This window comes from Lutra lutra, chromosome 17 (assembly GCF_902655055.1).
Source record: "Lutra lutra chromosome 17, mLutLut1.2, whole genome shotgun sequence".
NCBI classification, from domain to species: domain Eukaryota; kingdom Metazoa; phylum Chordata; class Mammalia; order Carnivora; family Mustelidae; genus Lutra; species Lutra lutra.
The window spans coordinates 20,382,562-20,396,910 of NC_062294.1; the positions used below are offsets into that span (position 1 = coordinate 20,382,562).

A 14,349-nucleotide genomic window follows, 5' to 3' on the forward strand; every position below is an offset into this window, starting at 1 on the left:
CAAAATTACTCCACCTTTCTTATCAATTTCCTAGTTATGAAATAAAGAAAATCATAGTACCTGATGTATAAGATTGTTTCAAATATGTATATATATATATATTTCATGTATTTCATATATATGTATGTGTGTGTGTATGTGTGTGTGCATATATATATATATATATGCACACACACATACACACACACTTAGCCCAGGACCTAGCACATGACAAACTCTCAGTAAACATTAGAAATCATCTTTGCCGGCTTGGATTAACTTGTGTCTACAGAACACCTGGCTCCCGGGGGTACAGAAGAGCTGAAATGGTTCACATCGTGTGTACATGACTATAACCGTGCCCTTAAATCCTCAAAGATGATTAAATGCTTCACTTGGCATCTGAAGTATTTGGGAAATATCGATCACATTTTTCAAACTCAGTTCTTACACAAACACATGGATTTACCGTCAGTCAGTCAGGAAGAACCTATTGGTTACCCAGTCTTGTTAATAGCCAATTGTTTGCAAAATGATAACCTATTTTTAGGTATAGATTTTAACTGCTTTAGAAAACTAACGAAAACAGCTCAAGGCTGTGTCATTTGGGCCAAGTGAGGACATCATTACAGTCCTTAAAAAAAAAAAAATTACAAATTATACGTGTACTTTGACACCAAGTAGATAAAAAGGTAGATTTTCATTTTTAAAAAATTTTAAAAATACAGTATTATGGTTGTTCTCCATTTAACCAGTACCATTCATCTATTTGTCCAATAAGCCCGGCTCTATAGAGGGTTGCCCTGGTACTGACCCAGGCCAGACAAAAATGAGTGTAAGATATTACATCTCATCTTTCTGTCTTCGAGAAGCTCAATGTTTCCTTGGATGCAACGTTGGAGGGGGCAGAGAGACATAATAAAAAGGAGCTCTCCCTGGGGGAAGAAATTGAGAGGAACAGAGGTGCATGGCCTGCTGGGATTGGAGAATAGCAAGCCCCTGGGCGGGAGGTGAGGCTGGGAGCAGACCAGGGAGAAAAGCAGAAGTTGTGTTAACCAATATAGACCTCTCCTGACCTGACAGGGAACCATTTAGAGTTTTCATATTGTCAGATTTTCTTTCTTTTTTTTTTTTTTTAATTTTTTTATTTTTTCAGCTTAACAGTATTCATTATTTTTGCACCACACCCAGTGCTCCATGCCATCCGTGCCCTCTACAATACCCACCACCTGGTGCCCCCAACCTCCCACCCCCCACCCCTTCAAAATTCTCAGATCGTTTTGCAGAGTCCATAGTCTCTCATGGTTCACCTCCCCTTCCAATTTCCCTCAACTCCCTTCTCCTCTCCATCTCCCCTTGTCCTCCATGCTATTTGTTATGCTCCACAAATAAGTGAAACCATATGATAATTGACTCTCTCTGCTGGTATATATACACAATGGAATACTATGCAGCCATCAAAAGAAATGAAATCTTGCCATTTGCGACGACGTGGATGGAACTAGAGGGTATCATGCTTAGCGAAATAAGTCAATTGGAGAAAGACAACTATCATATGATCTCCCTGATATGAGGGAGAGGAGATGCAACATGGGGGGTTGAGGGGGTAGGAGAAGAGTAAATGAAACAAGATGGGATTGGGAGGGAGACAAACCATAAGTGACTCTTAATCTCACAAAACAAACTGAGGGTTGATGGGGGGAGGGGGTTGGGAGAGGGAGGTGGGGTTATGGATATTGGGGAGGGTATGTGCTATGGTGAGTGCTGTGAAGTGTGTAAACCTGGCGATTCGCAGACCTGTACCCCTGGGGATAAAAATATATGTTTATAAAGCTGTAAAAAAAAAAAAAAAAAAAAAGGATGAATACCCAAGTTTTGTAGCAACATGGACGGGACTGGAAGAGATTATGCTGAGTGAAATAAGTCTTTCTTTTTTTTTTTAAACGTAAAGATTGTTGTCCTTCTAGGAAGTGCTTCCATCAAGAAAGGAGTTTCTGTTTTGTCGTGTGCATTGCTGTCAAAGGCTGAGATATTTGTTCATTCACAACAAGGAGATAGATAAGCAAAATAAAATAAACTGCAGGAGGAGACATAAAGTTTCTGGGCATTTGTGAATACGGGCACTCTGCTTGCTTTGTTTATCCCAGCGATTCTTTCTAGAACTTTACCCGCTGGCCGTAATGGACATCCCTGAAACCTTCCCGAAGCTGGATTCTGTTTATTTTTGCTTGCTTGACACCTCTCCTTCCCCTCAAAAGGTTAAAATGTAAAATTGCTGGCATTTTAGGGCAAAATAAAATATACTCTCTTGAAGAAAGCCTCTTTATTTTACTTCTATTGTCAGTGTTCTCAGGTTCTATGACAGTATATAAACAGACCCCATGTATATTTGTGACTTTTATGGTAGATGTGCTTAGATTTCCCCCTTATTCTGATGTTTTATTCCTTTTTTATTCAGGAGAGAAACCACCAAGGCAGAGCGGGAAGGCAGAGCCTTAGGATCTGGGGAAACCTAAGTTTGAATTCTTATTTTATTATTAGTTAGCTTTGGTGCATTGGGTAAGCTTTGGTTCCTTCTCTTCTAAGAGGTAGGAACCAAGTAAAACAAGCCCCCGCCAGGGCTGTGGGCAAGACTAATGAAAAGAAAATTGCATGTAGAAGCACCAAGGTCATGTATATGGGGGGTATGTAGTAGGTGGCCAATAAAACTGGAGCTTCCAGTATCAACGACTGTTGCTATGTTAACGGAGAGAAATCGAAAGAACCAACCACATCATTTGGGCAAGAAATAGGGATAAAATGTAGAGTAGCAGGAGGCTTGCTCATATGCTAGATGACAGTTTGTTTATTCATTTCCCAACGATATTACAAAGGCTGTGAATATTTATTTAGTTCTGCTCCCAATAGTCCTTCTAATAGGGAATTATTTGGGTACAACGAAAGACATTTGTAAATGCGGCTGATAAGACTGGCATTGGACAAGGAGTGTTTTGTTGGACACAAGAATTCTATTGTCCCCAGCTTCAGTTGTCAAGTGCCCGGAGAACCCAGAATTTATGGTGGTAGCACAATGGTCCTTTCAGGGCCCAGCGAAAGAGCTGTGAGATCCCATTCCCCGGCTTTTCAGGGCTTCTAATCTTTTTATCGGGCCCGGACAATGCCGGATTCAGCCACTGCCTGAGCCTCCTAACTGTCCATTGGCCGCCAGGTATTGTGCAGTAATTACCATGGTGACAATGGACTCTCTCTACGCCCGTCCATCGGCGCTTTGGAAAAACGGTGAAGGTTGTCACTTTGTATTAGGGGCCTCCAAAAGCATGGCTTACTTAGAAAAACTGCTAAAGAGAAATAAAGATAATCGTGTTAAGAGTTTGATTTAAAGGGCTGCTGTGTCAAATCCATTTGGAGCCCAGGATGTCTTTGGATGTTTTCTTGGACTTACGGTCAGATGTGGGGCATCATCCCTGTGCAGGCGGTGCAGAGTTGGCCCCTGGAGATTTTGCAGGAAGGCAATGAGCTATGGGCAGCTTAGAGCCCTTCACATTCAGCGGGAGCGGAAGTCCAAGCTGAGCCCATGAACTTTGAGGGATCCCCGAATTTCTTTGAGGCATAGCTTCTTCCTCTGAAAAAGACTGGTAGGAGAAATGCTTACAGATTAATACTCAGTATGTGTGATATATGATATATACCGAATACATGAATACAAGCTCTGTATAGATGCTTGTACTTCTCCCAGAGGGCGTTGTGAATGGCAAATATACCATAGAAAGTAAAACTAAATTTTAAATCAGGCACGATTTGTATGTTCGTAATCACAGCTCCTGATTATTGAGTACCGACCCCAAGTGGGGGTAGTGCGTTTATTATCACTATTCTTTATAGTCATCCCACAAAATAGTTGTTCTTATCCCCATTTTCTAGTGAGGAAACGGAGACTCAGGGAATTCGTGCTTGCCCAAAGTCAGACTAGCTCGGAAGATGCAAAGCATGGATTTTAAATCGAATGTTTCCTCATGTTCGATAGCTTGCTGCTCCCTACCTACCCCTATTTCTTTCCAAAAAAAATTCAAAATCTATAAACCTGTGTTACAAGATGTGTTTCACCATATGGTTTTGAAACTTTGGCAATAACAGGAGAGAGAAACACCCTTGATGACTATTAATTGGGTGTGATCATCCCGTCAGCAATGTCAGGGACACATGACACGTACCATAGGAAGAAGCCCCTGTTCCAGCTGGCTCTGACTCTGGGGTGCCCGGAGTCAGGGCCAGCTGCTGCCCCTTCTCCCGGCCACAGAGCAAGAAACAGACACAGCAACATCACCAAAATGACGTGGTCTTTCCAGTACAACAGAAAAGCATATGGCCTTTGCTTCTTTGCCACAACATGGCAGTCCCAGAAACCTGGTATTTCATTCGTTTATTTAATAGTAATCTATTTAATCATAGTTTGTTTCTGTCAGCTCCCTACCAAAGTACGGGAAATTCCCTGTTGTATTGTTTAAGGAAAATGTAAAATATTTGTGGAGCGCCTGAGTGGCTCAGTTGGTTAAGCAACTGCCTCAGCTCAGGTCATGATCCTGGAGTCGTCCCCCCCACTCCACCCTGCATTGGGCTCCCTGCTCAGCAGGGCACACTTCTCCCTCTGACCTGCCGCACTCATGCTCTCTCTCCTTCTCTCTCCTTCTGACTCTCAAATAAATAAATACATATTTTTTTAAAAGTAAAATATTTCTGGGTTTATGTATTAGAGGGATAGGCATGATTTACCCCAGGAAGCAGGTCTCACTCTGGACTCTTAAATCTGGCAGGAAAGGAGTGGCTTGCTCGCTGGTGATCCAGTCTGGTCAGGCTGTTTCCTTGCTCTGGGCACTGGGCTCTTACTGCTTAGCCGGCTTCTTCATCTGTAAAATGGAGCTGTCGCTGTGTCCTTGGGCTTCCCTGCTCCCCTCAGTGACAGCTCATTCCCTTTTCACCTGCCACCCGCCACCCCCCACCCCGTGCTCTACCTACCCCAGCCTTGCATGCACAGGAAGTGTCCCAGGATCCTGTTGATAGGGTCACTGAGGTGGAGACTGTTCTCATCAAACGCACGTAAACTTTCAGCCCTTACCCTCCCCGAACCCAAGAAACACATGTGGTTGTTGTTGTCCTTGTACTCTGAACAATGATCCTAGCCCATGGCTGGCTGGCTGAAGTCCACATTCTTGAAGATGACCCGTCCATGTACATCGACAAGCCGAGGCACTTGATTTGGAGCAGAGATCCTCAGAGAAGGGACAGCAGTGTGTCTCGGGAGCCAAAGGGAAGCCTATGGACTTGCGTGTACTAAGAGCTCAGAGCTCAGCCAGAGATACTGCCACAATCATGCCCCTGCCCTTCCCTGGCTTTTCTCCTTGCTCTTCGTAGGCTCATTGAGGATTTCTCCATCCTGTTTGATACCCTGGGCTTCACAGTGTTCTTTCCCATGATTTCTCGATCTCACTGCAGTCATCGATGGCATGATGCGTCTGTACCCCTGGGAGGCTCAGTGCTCTGGGTGGCTGAGTGCAGCACTAGACAGAGCTGGTAGAAGGCAGTGACCTGTACTGGGAGTGGGCCAGTCATGGCACACAGGCCTTGAGAAAGGAAGGGGAGACTCTGAGAGTAGGTAGGGGTAGATGCCATGGGGCTAGGTTGGATTTCCATAGCTCAGAAGGGAACACAGGATTCCAGGTCTTGGGAAGTCATGAGAGAAGAGGGAAGATGAACATTCCAAGCAGGAACTCCAGTGCAGAAAGAGAAGACGGGCAGCATACACGCACAGAGCTCTCAGACCCAACAAGCTCTCTTCCCATCCACTCTGCTGAAAGCACAGAAACAGCTAAGATTCCTTATGTCATTGTTTTCTTTTCTAAGAAGCACGGTGCAGTTGTATATCAACATTTTCCATGGAACCTACCTCGAATGTTTGTAGTCATCGGAATGCATAGACAATTCACCCAGCTCTTTTTGCTTTCCTTCCAAAGCTCTTAATTGTCTGTGCGGGCTTTTGGTGAAAGGAGTTTTATAGGGGATATTTTGCAGGGAGGTAGACAATTTGAGGCAAAGTGGGAGTTCAATTAATTTTTATGGATTTGAGAACTTTGAAAAGCACACTGGCTACAACAGCTACGGCTATGTCATTAACGGACTAGATACTGGGGAATGCAAAGAGAGGGAGCACAGGGACACCTGGGTGGCTCAGTTGGTTAAGCCGCTGCCTTCGGCTCAGGTCATGATCCCAGCATCCTGGGATCGAGTCCCACATCGGGCTCCTTCTTCTATGGGGAGCCTGCTTCTCCCTCTGCCTCTGCCTGCCACTCTGTCTGCCTGTGCTCTCTCTCTCTCTCTCTGACAAATAAATAAATAAAATCTTTAAAAAAAAAAAAAAAAAGAGGGAGCACAGGCTCTCATGCCTGCACTGCTGAATGTAGATCTCACCTTGGCTGTTATTGGCTGCACACCTTGGGCAGAAGTCTTCGCCTTTGAATAGTGGGGTGAGATACCCAGGTGGGCTCATGACAACCAGAGTGACAGACATTGGTGAGGCCTGTGGCAGACGTCTCTTCCATTTACGGTGTACTAGTTATCCCCTGCTGAGTAACATACTGTCCCCAATTTAGCAGGTTATCACAACTCACTATTACCTTTTATAGTTGAGTTTAGTGAAATCATCTGGGTGGTTTTAACGTGGGGTCTCTCACGCTGTGTAGTCAGATGGCTGATTGCAGTAAGGTTTGACTGAGTTGGATGTCCAAGATGGCATCTTTGCTCACCATCTGGCACCTCAGCTTGGGTGCCTGGAAGAGAGAGGTATGGTGGGGCATGTCTCTTTCTATCCATGCAGCTTCTCCACATGGCTGCCTGGAGCTGTCTCACAGCATGCTGGTCTAGAGTGTTCAGACTTGACATGACAGCTGACTTCTCCCAGATGAAGCTTTCCAAGAGCACAAGACAGGCTACAAGGTTTCTTACGACTCAGCTTCTGAAATCATAGAGTGTCCCTTTGCTTTGTTTCATTGGTGACCCAAGGACAGCTCAGATCCACATAGAAAGAGTCCCGGGGCATGGATATCTGGGGGGTATGTTTCATTTGGGAGGGGGTCATTTTTGGAGACTAGTTCAACATGTAATGTGGTTGCAAAGTAGGGTTCGTCATCAATTATGTGTTCTATGACTTGTCCATGTGGATTTTTCTCTGATTCCACGTTCATCTGGGAATAGCCCCATGGCTATTCTGTCCTCAACATCCTGGGAATAGCACATAATAGGACATTTTCTTGTTTTTGTAGTCACCAAATCAAGATGTTATGGGCACATTTGAGATTTATAATTTATTTCAGTCCTTCACCAAGAAGGGTTTTTGCTTCCTGCTGTTGTTGGTGTTGTTTGTGGAAGGCATGGTGTGTGAGGAGGAGCTGTTGGACGGAACCAAGATGAGATGAGGAAAAGTATATTTGGAAACAAAAAGGAAGCATAATAAATATAGTCAAATAAGAAGCTATTTCAGTTCTTTCTTTTAAATATTTTATTTGAGAGAGAGAGAGAGAGAGAGAGAGAGAAAGCAAGCAGGGGAAGGAACAGAGAGAGGGGGAGGGGGAAGGGGAAAGCATTCCAAGCAGACACCCCATGAGCGCAGAGCCTGACACAGGGCTCGATCTCACAACCCTGAGGTCATGACTTGAGCTGAAACCAAGAGTCAGATGCTTAACTAACTGAGTGACCCAGATGCCTCAGAAGCTGTTTCAATTCTTAATGCAGGCTGGGTTGATCCTAGAAGGTAGAAGCCCTAGAGATGAAGGACGTTCAAGAAATCCTTTATGCCGTTGTGTTAGAGCTGTGCCAACCACCGCGTTCCCTGGTTCAGTGCCTCAGTTTTTGAAGGCGACAGCTGTTCAGACCTTCCGTATTCCTCTCTTCATTCACTGAACAGATCTACATTGAACAGCTGCTCTGGGCTAGGAAATGTGTTAGACACTTTGGGAGATATGAAGATGAATCAGACCAGAATCCAGGCAGAACACAACCCCCACGCAGAAATCCAGAGTGTGCTGTGGTGCAGGAGGGGGTGGAGAGAAATGTAGTCTTGATGAAGAATTGAGGCTCTGTCAACCCAGGGCTCAGCTCTGCTGGTGTAGGGATGACATCTCCTATCACCGCCACCACCCCTGTCACTCTTTGCCCTTGAGACTGTCATTCCACGAGGCTCTGGCAGCCGCAGAACAGTGTTCTCCCTTGTGGAGGGAAGGTACCTACTTTGGACTTAGAATGAGCGTCTTCTCAGAAACTGGCTCTAAGAGTTGACATCCCCCCTACGGGTTTGAATGTGAAATCCGTAGTGTGTTGCAAGAAGTTGGATGGATGGCTGCCTTATCTTTTTGTCAAAATACCAAAAACACATATGTAGTGAGTCACATCACCTTTTGGTAGCTCTAAACCCATGGCAAGTTTTTCCCACTTTTCACACAAGTGTGACAATTTGTTTACATCTCTCTCTCCACACGCCTGGACTATTCTCCTCTAAGGGAGATGTCTATCTACACAACTGTGTGTCCCCAGTATCTAGGAGTGTAGGAGTGTGTCATTTCATTGATTCATGTCACCTCTGTTTAATAACGATCCTTTTTCTTTTTGCAGAAATCCCTGTATTTTCGGCTCAGCGACCCCGGGGTGCTCATTCCAGTTGTCATTTGTTGAGTGACCAATCAAATGGGTGGAGTGTGTTATAGAAATTGGCAGCAGGTATCCAATGGGTGAAGAAGGTAAGATGGAGCTACTTGACTATACTATGACTGTGGGCATGGAAGTGACCGCCAACTGGCCCCTCCCTCCAACCTGCCTTTGTTTAACTCTGCACTAAATGGAAAGCAGCGTCTGAGAAGGAAGTTGACCTACTTACTTGGGCTTTGAGGAATGTGATTATTCACTGTTGTTCTTGGGTTCTCTTTACCGAACACCTGTTACGTCCTAGTACAAGGATGATCATTTTTGTTGTTGTTTGGGTTTTTGTCGGGGAGGGATGACTATAGAAAAGTCAGAGGAGAAAGAAGGAACTGAAAGGCATTCTTTAGCAAAGACTCAGCTGGGACGACTAAGATAATTGACATGTTGCCTTGTCCTCCTTTTCTTCTTTTGAAGAGAATTCTATAAATAAGAACAAGGTGACTTATATCCCATGGCCAGGAGGCTGAACCTTTCAGACCTCAAAAGGCAGACCGCAAGATCATAAGCCAAAAGGCTGATTTTCAGCTGAGGCCCAGCTCTGCCACTCACTGTCCCTATGCCCTTAGATTAATGAGCTCTTTTCTGGGCCACAGGGTAGTTGGACCTAGGGTCATTAACCGTTCTAAAATCTTAGGATTTTATGACTCCATTGATCTCCTCTATCTTCTCAGTGGTAACTAGAGCTATTTTTATAGGACACCCAAATATCCAGATAGAAATGTAAGAGTTAATTCTAGGGGCATGACTCCCTACATTTTAGGGTTCTAGATCCATCTGTCCATAGGTCTATGGCTCTTCTCCATGCGGTAGTCCACCAGGAGCCTTAAATGCAGAGGCCAAATATAACTCATGGTTTTCTCCTCTCAACCCTCACTTTGTCCTGTGTGTCGAATTTCAGGGTAGCATCAAAACTCAGTGGGATCAGAAACACGGGAGGGGTACCATACGCCTCTCAATCAGTCCCTTACCACCAATGGCAATTTATTCCTGTTGATTCCTACTGGTGCTACTCTGATGATCTCTGAAATTATTTTTTTTATATTTCTCTCTTCCCCACTCACTGCCGTCCTCCAAACATTAGCCTGATCCTCTTTCTCCAAAGTTACCACAATTGCCACCTGACAGGTCATTTTTGTCTCTGGGGTTACTTCTTCTCCAGCCTGATATGCTGTCCATACAAATACTAAACAGTGTCCCTACATCCAGGCAGTATGTTACTTTCCCCCTTAATCTTTTCAGTGTCAGAGATCTGATTCCTTAGGAAGTGTCTAGGACCCCTTCAGGGATAAGGCCACTGTTTTGCTGTCTAGACTCATCTCTCAGCCATTCTCTCTGCAAACCCAGCTCTGCCTAGACACATTCATTGCGGGATCTACTGTAGGGCACACCTGTCCCTTCCCCAGTGCCCCATGATTGCACTTTCTCTTCACAAGCCAACTCTTGCTCACTTATATCTTAGCTTGGACCTTACTATCTCTAAGGAATTCTCTCCAATCCCTGAAAACCGAGCTATGGGTGTTTCCTAGACAACACGTGGGTAGTCAGAGGTTATGTGATCTACTGTGATTTCAACAGAGGGTTGTAACTGTTTATTTAATTCCATATCTTCCCGGCTAGACCTGGAGGTTCTTGAGGGCAGGGCTTCTTTTGGGGAGCACTGTGTTCCTAGTTGCAACCACTGCATCTGGCCCAAAGTAGGTTCTCAAAACCTAGTTATCAAACATATTAGTAGTGACTTTTAAGTATATTTTGCATAGAATATGAGGAAGGGGAGCTAATGTCACAACAGAGAAAAGTCATAATAATAGCAGCTAACAGGTATCGAGTGCTTAGTACACATCAGGGAAATAAGATATTGAAAGGCATCGCCTCCCACAATCCTTGCAAAAACCTAGTGTCGTGGGTACTCTAAATGTCCAAGATTTGCTAAATGAGAAAACTGAGTCTTGGAAAAGATAGGTAACTCATCTATGGCCATATTGGCATTATTTTTATCCTCGGAAATTTTTATTTTTGAGAAGTCTGATTTTAGCTAAAGCTGATGGAATCAACCACTCCCCTCTTTTCTCTTACCCCTGAATGAATCTGCTCTGTTAGGGACCAAAAAACAAACCAAGTCAGTTCCTGTCCAGGAGGCGGGCCTTTTTCCCTGCCTCCCACGCAAGCTTCTGTGACAGAAGTGGTCGTCCCCTGTGACTAGACTCGTAAATCTTTGGTGATTTTCCAGGTGTTGTACCCTCCCATGTGAATGTGAATCTGTTTGAGAACACAATTTCAATTTGGGGAGCTCCCCGAATTCTTTCTCTGGTGCTCTGGTCCATGCTTGTTACAGGAATAAACCGATGAGTGAAAACGCTCTTCCGGGAGCAGAGCGGCACGTCCCTACAGAGACACCCATAAGATCTGGAGTGTCTGACTGGTTCCTCTCAAATTAGCATATTTTGCACTCATTTGCTCTGAAGCCTGGCTCAGCAGATGAGACGCAGCTCTCCTGCAGACATGTCTGAGAGTGACGATCATCTCATTGCTACCAAGCCAAATGGGTCTCTTCATTTCATTAGCCCTGTGAATTCTTCAGTAGAACACGCGACTGACATTTCCTATTTTTCTAGATAATAGGGACAATTAGAATGAGGTATCAGTGAAGCAGAGTCAGAAGCTAAATAGACAGTACTTGGATTTATCTTCTAGGAAACATGTTAGTTTTGTTTTTTGGGTTTTTTTTTTTTTCCTACTTAGAAATTAAGAACGCCTACTTAGAAGAGTTCTGCATATCTTTTTCCAAGGAGGGGAAGGTAAACTATTCTAATGCTTCTAACACCCTTGAAACACACACACACAGCATGGTACAGACAGAATGGCTGTTTGATTTTTCAGGCAAAGATTCTTGTTTTACAGAGAGGGTTTTTTTTGTTGTTTTTTTGTTTTTTTTTCCCTTGAAGAAAGGGAAGACTTGTTCATGATTATACTGTAAGGCTTTGGAAGAACAAACAAAATTAACCAACAACTTAGGCTGCAAACTCAGATTCTTGATTCCCCCTTCAGTTCACCATAGCGTTTCTTTCTTCTTCTTCTTCTTTTCTTAAGAATTTATTTATTTATCTGACAGACAGCGAGAGATTGTGTGCACAATCAGGGGGAGCGGCAGAGGGAGAGAGAGAAGCAGGCTCCCGGCTGAGCATAGAGCCTGACATGGGGCTCGATTCCAGGAGGCTCGATCCCAGGACCCTGGTATCAGGACCCCAGCCAAAGGCAAATGCTTACCCCACGGAAACACCCCAGTGCTTCAAGGGCAATGGTTTTGGAAAGTACCTTGGCGTGCGGTGCACACAGTGAGAGTCAGAAGGGCACTTCCCTTTTCCTTGAGGAGCTAACAGTGAAATTGCTCTGTATAAAGTGCTCAAAATCCAAACAAAAAGGAAAAAGAGAGCGATGGGGTAGAGAAGAGAGATAAAAAAAGAGAGAGGCTTTCAACAAATGGTAGGGAAGTTGTTTGGGCTTGCAAGATCAGCTCTCGGGCTGACCTCCGAGGAGATCCTCTCGAGCTCTGTCCCTGGCACACATTTCCCTTGGGTCCATTCGCAGCGCAGGGGAGGACGTGCCTGGGTTAGCCACGGACTACGGCTTCTCAGCCCTGCTGCCCCACTGGGCTTTTAGAGTAGGGCACTGGGGCACAGATAGGAATGTCTTCAAGTGAAAAATATTTGCCCTTATATTCATGAAATCTTCCACACATGGAGATTCTGCTGAGTGATCATCCGCAGGGGCCAGTGTCACAAGTCACCCAATTGTCTTTCATTTGCATAAAAATCAATCTCAAAAAGCCACTTTGAGGGGGAGGGGGTGCAGCTCACCTGTGCTGAAGTCTCCTCTGAGCTCTGCTTTGTCGCTGACAGTCTGAAATGCTGGCAGCCTGTCTTCCAACCCCCTAGCCTGCTGGGTCTGTCTGTGAATGCACATTTCCTATTTCGGGATGTAGGCCACTGTGGAGAAAGAGGCCAAGTATCTGTCTTTAGCTGGTGTCACTTGGATAAAAAAATAGACACTCCGTCCACTCGCTGACTCCTCTGCAGATCGTCGGTGTGTATAATGTGACTGTCAGTCCCACTGTTGATGAAGAATTACAGGAAGCCAGGGAGCACGAGGGCCCTATCTTTGCCTGAATCCATATAGAAGACACACACAGCAACCACAGTGGTGACTCTTTCATCTCACTTTATTTAACTAATGATGAACAGCACGCAGAGGCCACTCCCGATAAGAACGGTGAGAGCGGAGACTGAACGCGCATGCCCGCACTTTCCATCCATGATCCGGCTGGACGCCACCAGAACTTTGAGTGGTGTGTGCAGTCATCATGGTTCTTTCATAGATGCGGACCCTGAGGTTCGGGGAGAGTACAGTCAGCTTGCTGAGGGACACGTGACTAGCAATGGGTAGAGCCAGGGTCTCTCCTCCTGAGCCCTGACTATCCTGGGTCTTCTATAGTTTGCCTTCCAGTCTTAACGAAGTTGGAGGGCAATTCTGTTAGAATTCTTTTAGTATGGCCATGTCCTAAATCTCCACTTGGCTTATAAAGAAGTTCTAGTGGCTTCTGGCTAATGCACTAGTACGCAGCTCAGTGTGTAACACTGAGCTAGAGGTAACACGTCAGGAGAGGTGAAGAGAGCACTGGGTCTGTTCACTTCGCAGCCATCTCTCGAGAACTGTTCTTGTTTTAGCCATTGGATGAGATACTGGAGCTAACACCATGGGCCAAGTGCACACCCTTCTGGGGTTACAGCAGTGGAAATGAAGTCATGCCTTTGAAGGCCCTCCCTTCTTGTGATGGAGCCAAGCTGGCTGACAAACAACCATGGTGCATAGCTCCTTCTAGATAGGTCTAGGCTTCCACAGGAGCACAGGGGTGGGGGCCTGACTCTGATAGAGGAAATCAGAAGCTTCAGTGTGGAGGTGACCTGTGTGTTTAGACATGAAACATGAGTAGGAGTTTACCGGAAAAGATCAGGAAGTATGTTGCAGTCCAGAAGTTCGAAAGAGAAAGAGAGAGCAGTACAGAAGTTCTCGAGCCACTCTTTCTCGTGACTAGGTGGTTTGTTTGTTTTCTTATTTATTATCTGTAAGTCGATAAGACAGTTAAATAGATGAAGAGGGTATGAAATTCAGAAGGTGATAAAAGGTCTACAGAGAATTCCGTCTCCTTCAGTGCCTATCATCTCATCCATGAATTTCCTGCCACGGAGGCAACTACTATTTTTGGATTCCTACGTGACTGTCCAGAGATTTTCTGGATAGTTACAACCACACGTATCCACAGAGTCCCTTTCTCCACATATGTACATGGGTATTTAACTATAGACACTGTTTTGCACACTGTCCTAGAAAAAGAAAACTTCATTAAGTGTTTCCCCTTATTCGTTTTACTCACTCTCCTTGGATTTTAAACTTTTTTAAAATTAAGAAAAACTACAAACCTGCAGAAAGTTGTAAAAATAATACAATGACTTCTTATAAACCCTCCATCTGAAATGACTGATTTTTTTTAAATCATTTTGCCATGCTCCATGCAATGATTGTACAGATTTAATCCGTAATTAAGGTACAGCCTGGATGTTAGTTACCCAG

General features: G+C 44.7%; 1 protein-coding gene across 1 annotated transcript in view; it reads left to right on the forward strand.

The window, feature by feature from the left end:
- The window catches only part of CDH11 (cadherin 11), a 157,125-nt gene that overhangs the window by 63,130 nt on the left and 79,646 nt on the right, over positions 1 to 14,349 (forward strand). The window contains exon 2 of the mRNA XM_047711449.1: positions 8,638 to 8,762. The gene's annotated coding sequence lies outside the window, so the exon portion shown is untranslated. The remainder of the gene's footprint in view (positions 1 to 8,637; positions 8,763 to 14,349) is intronic.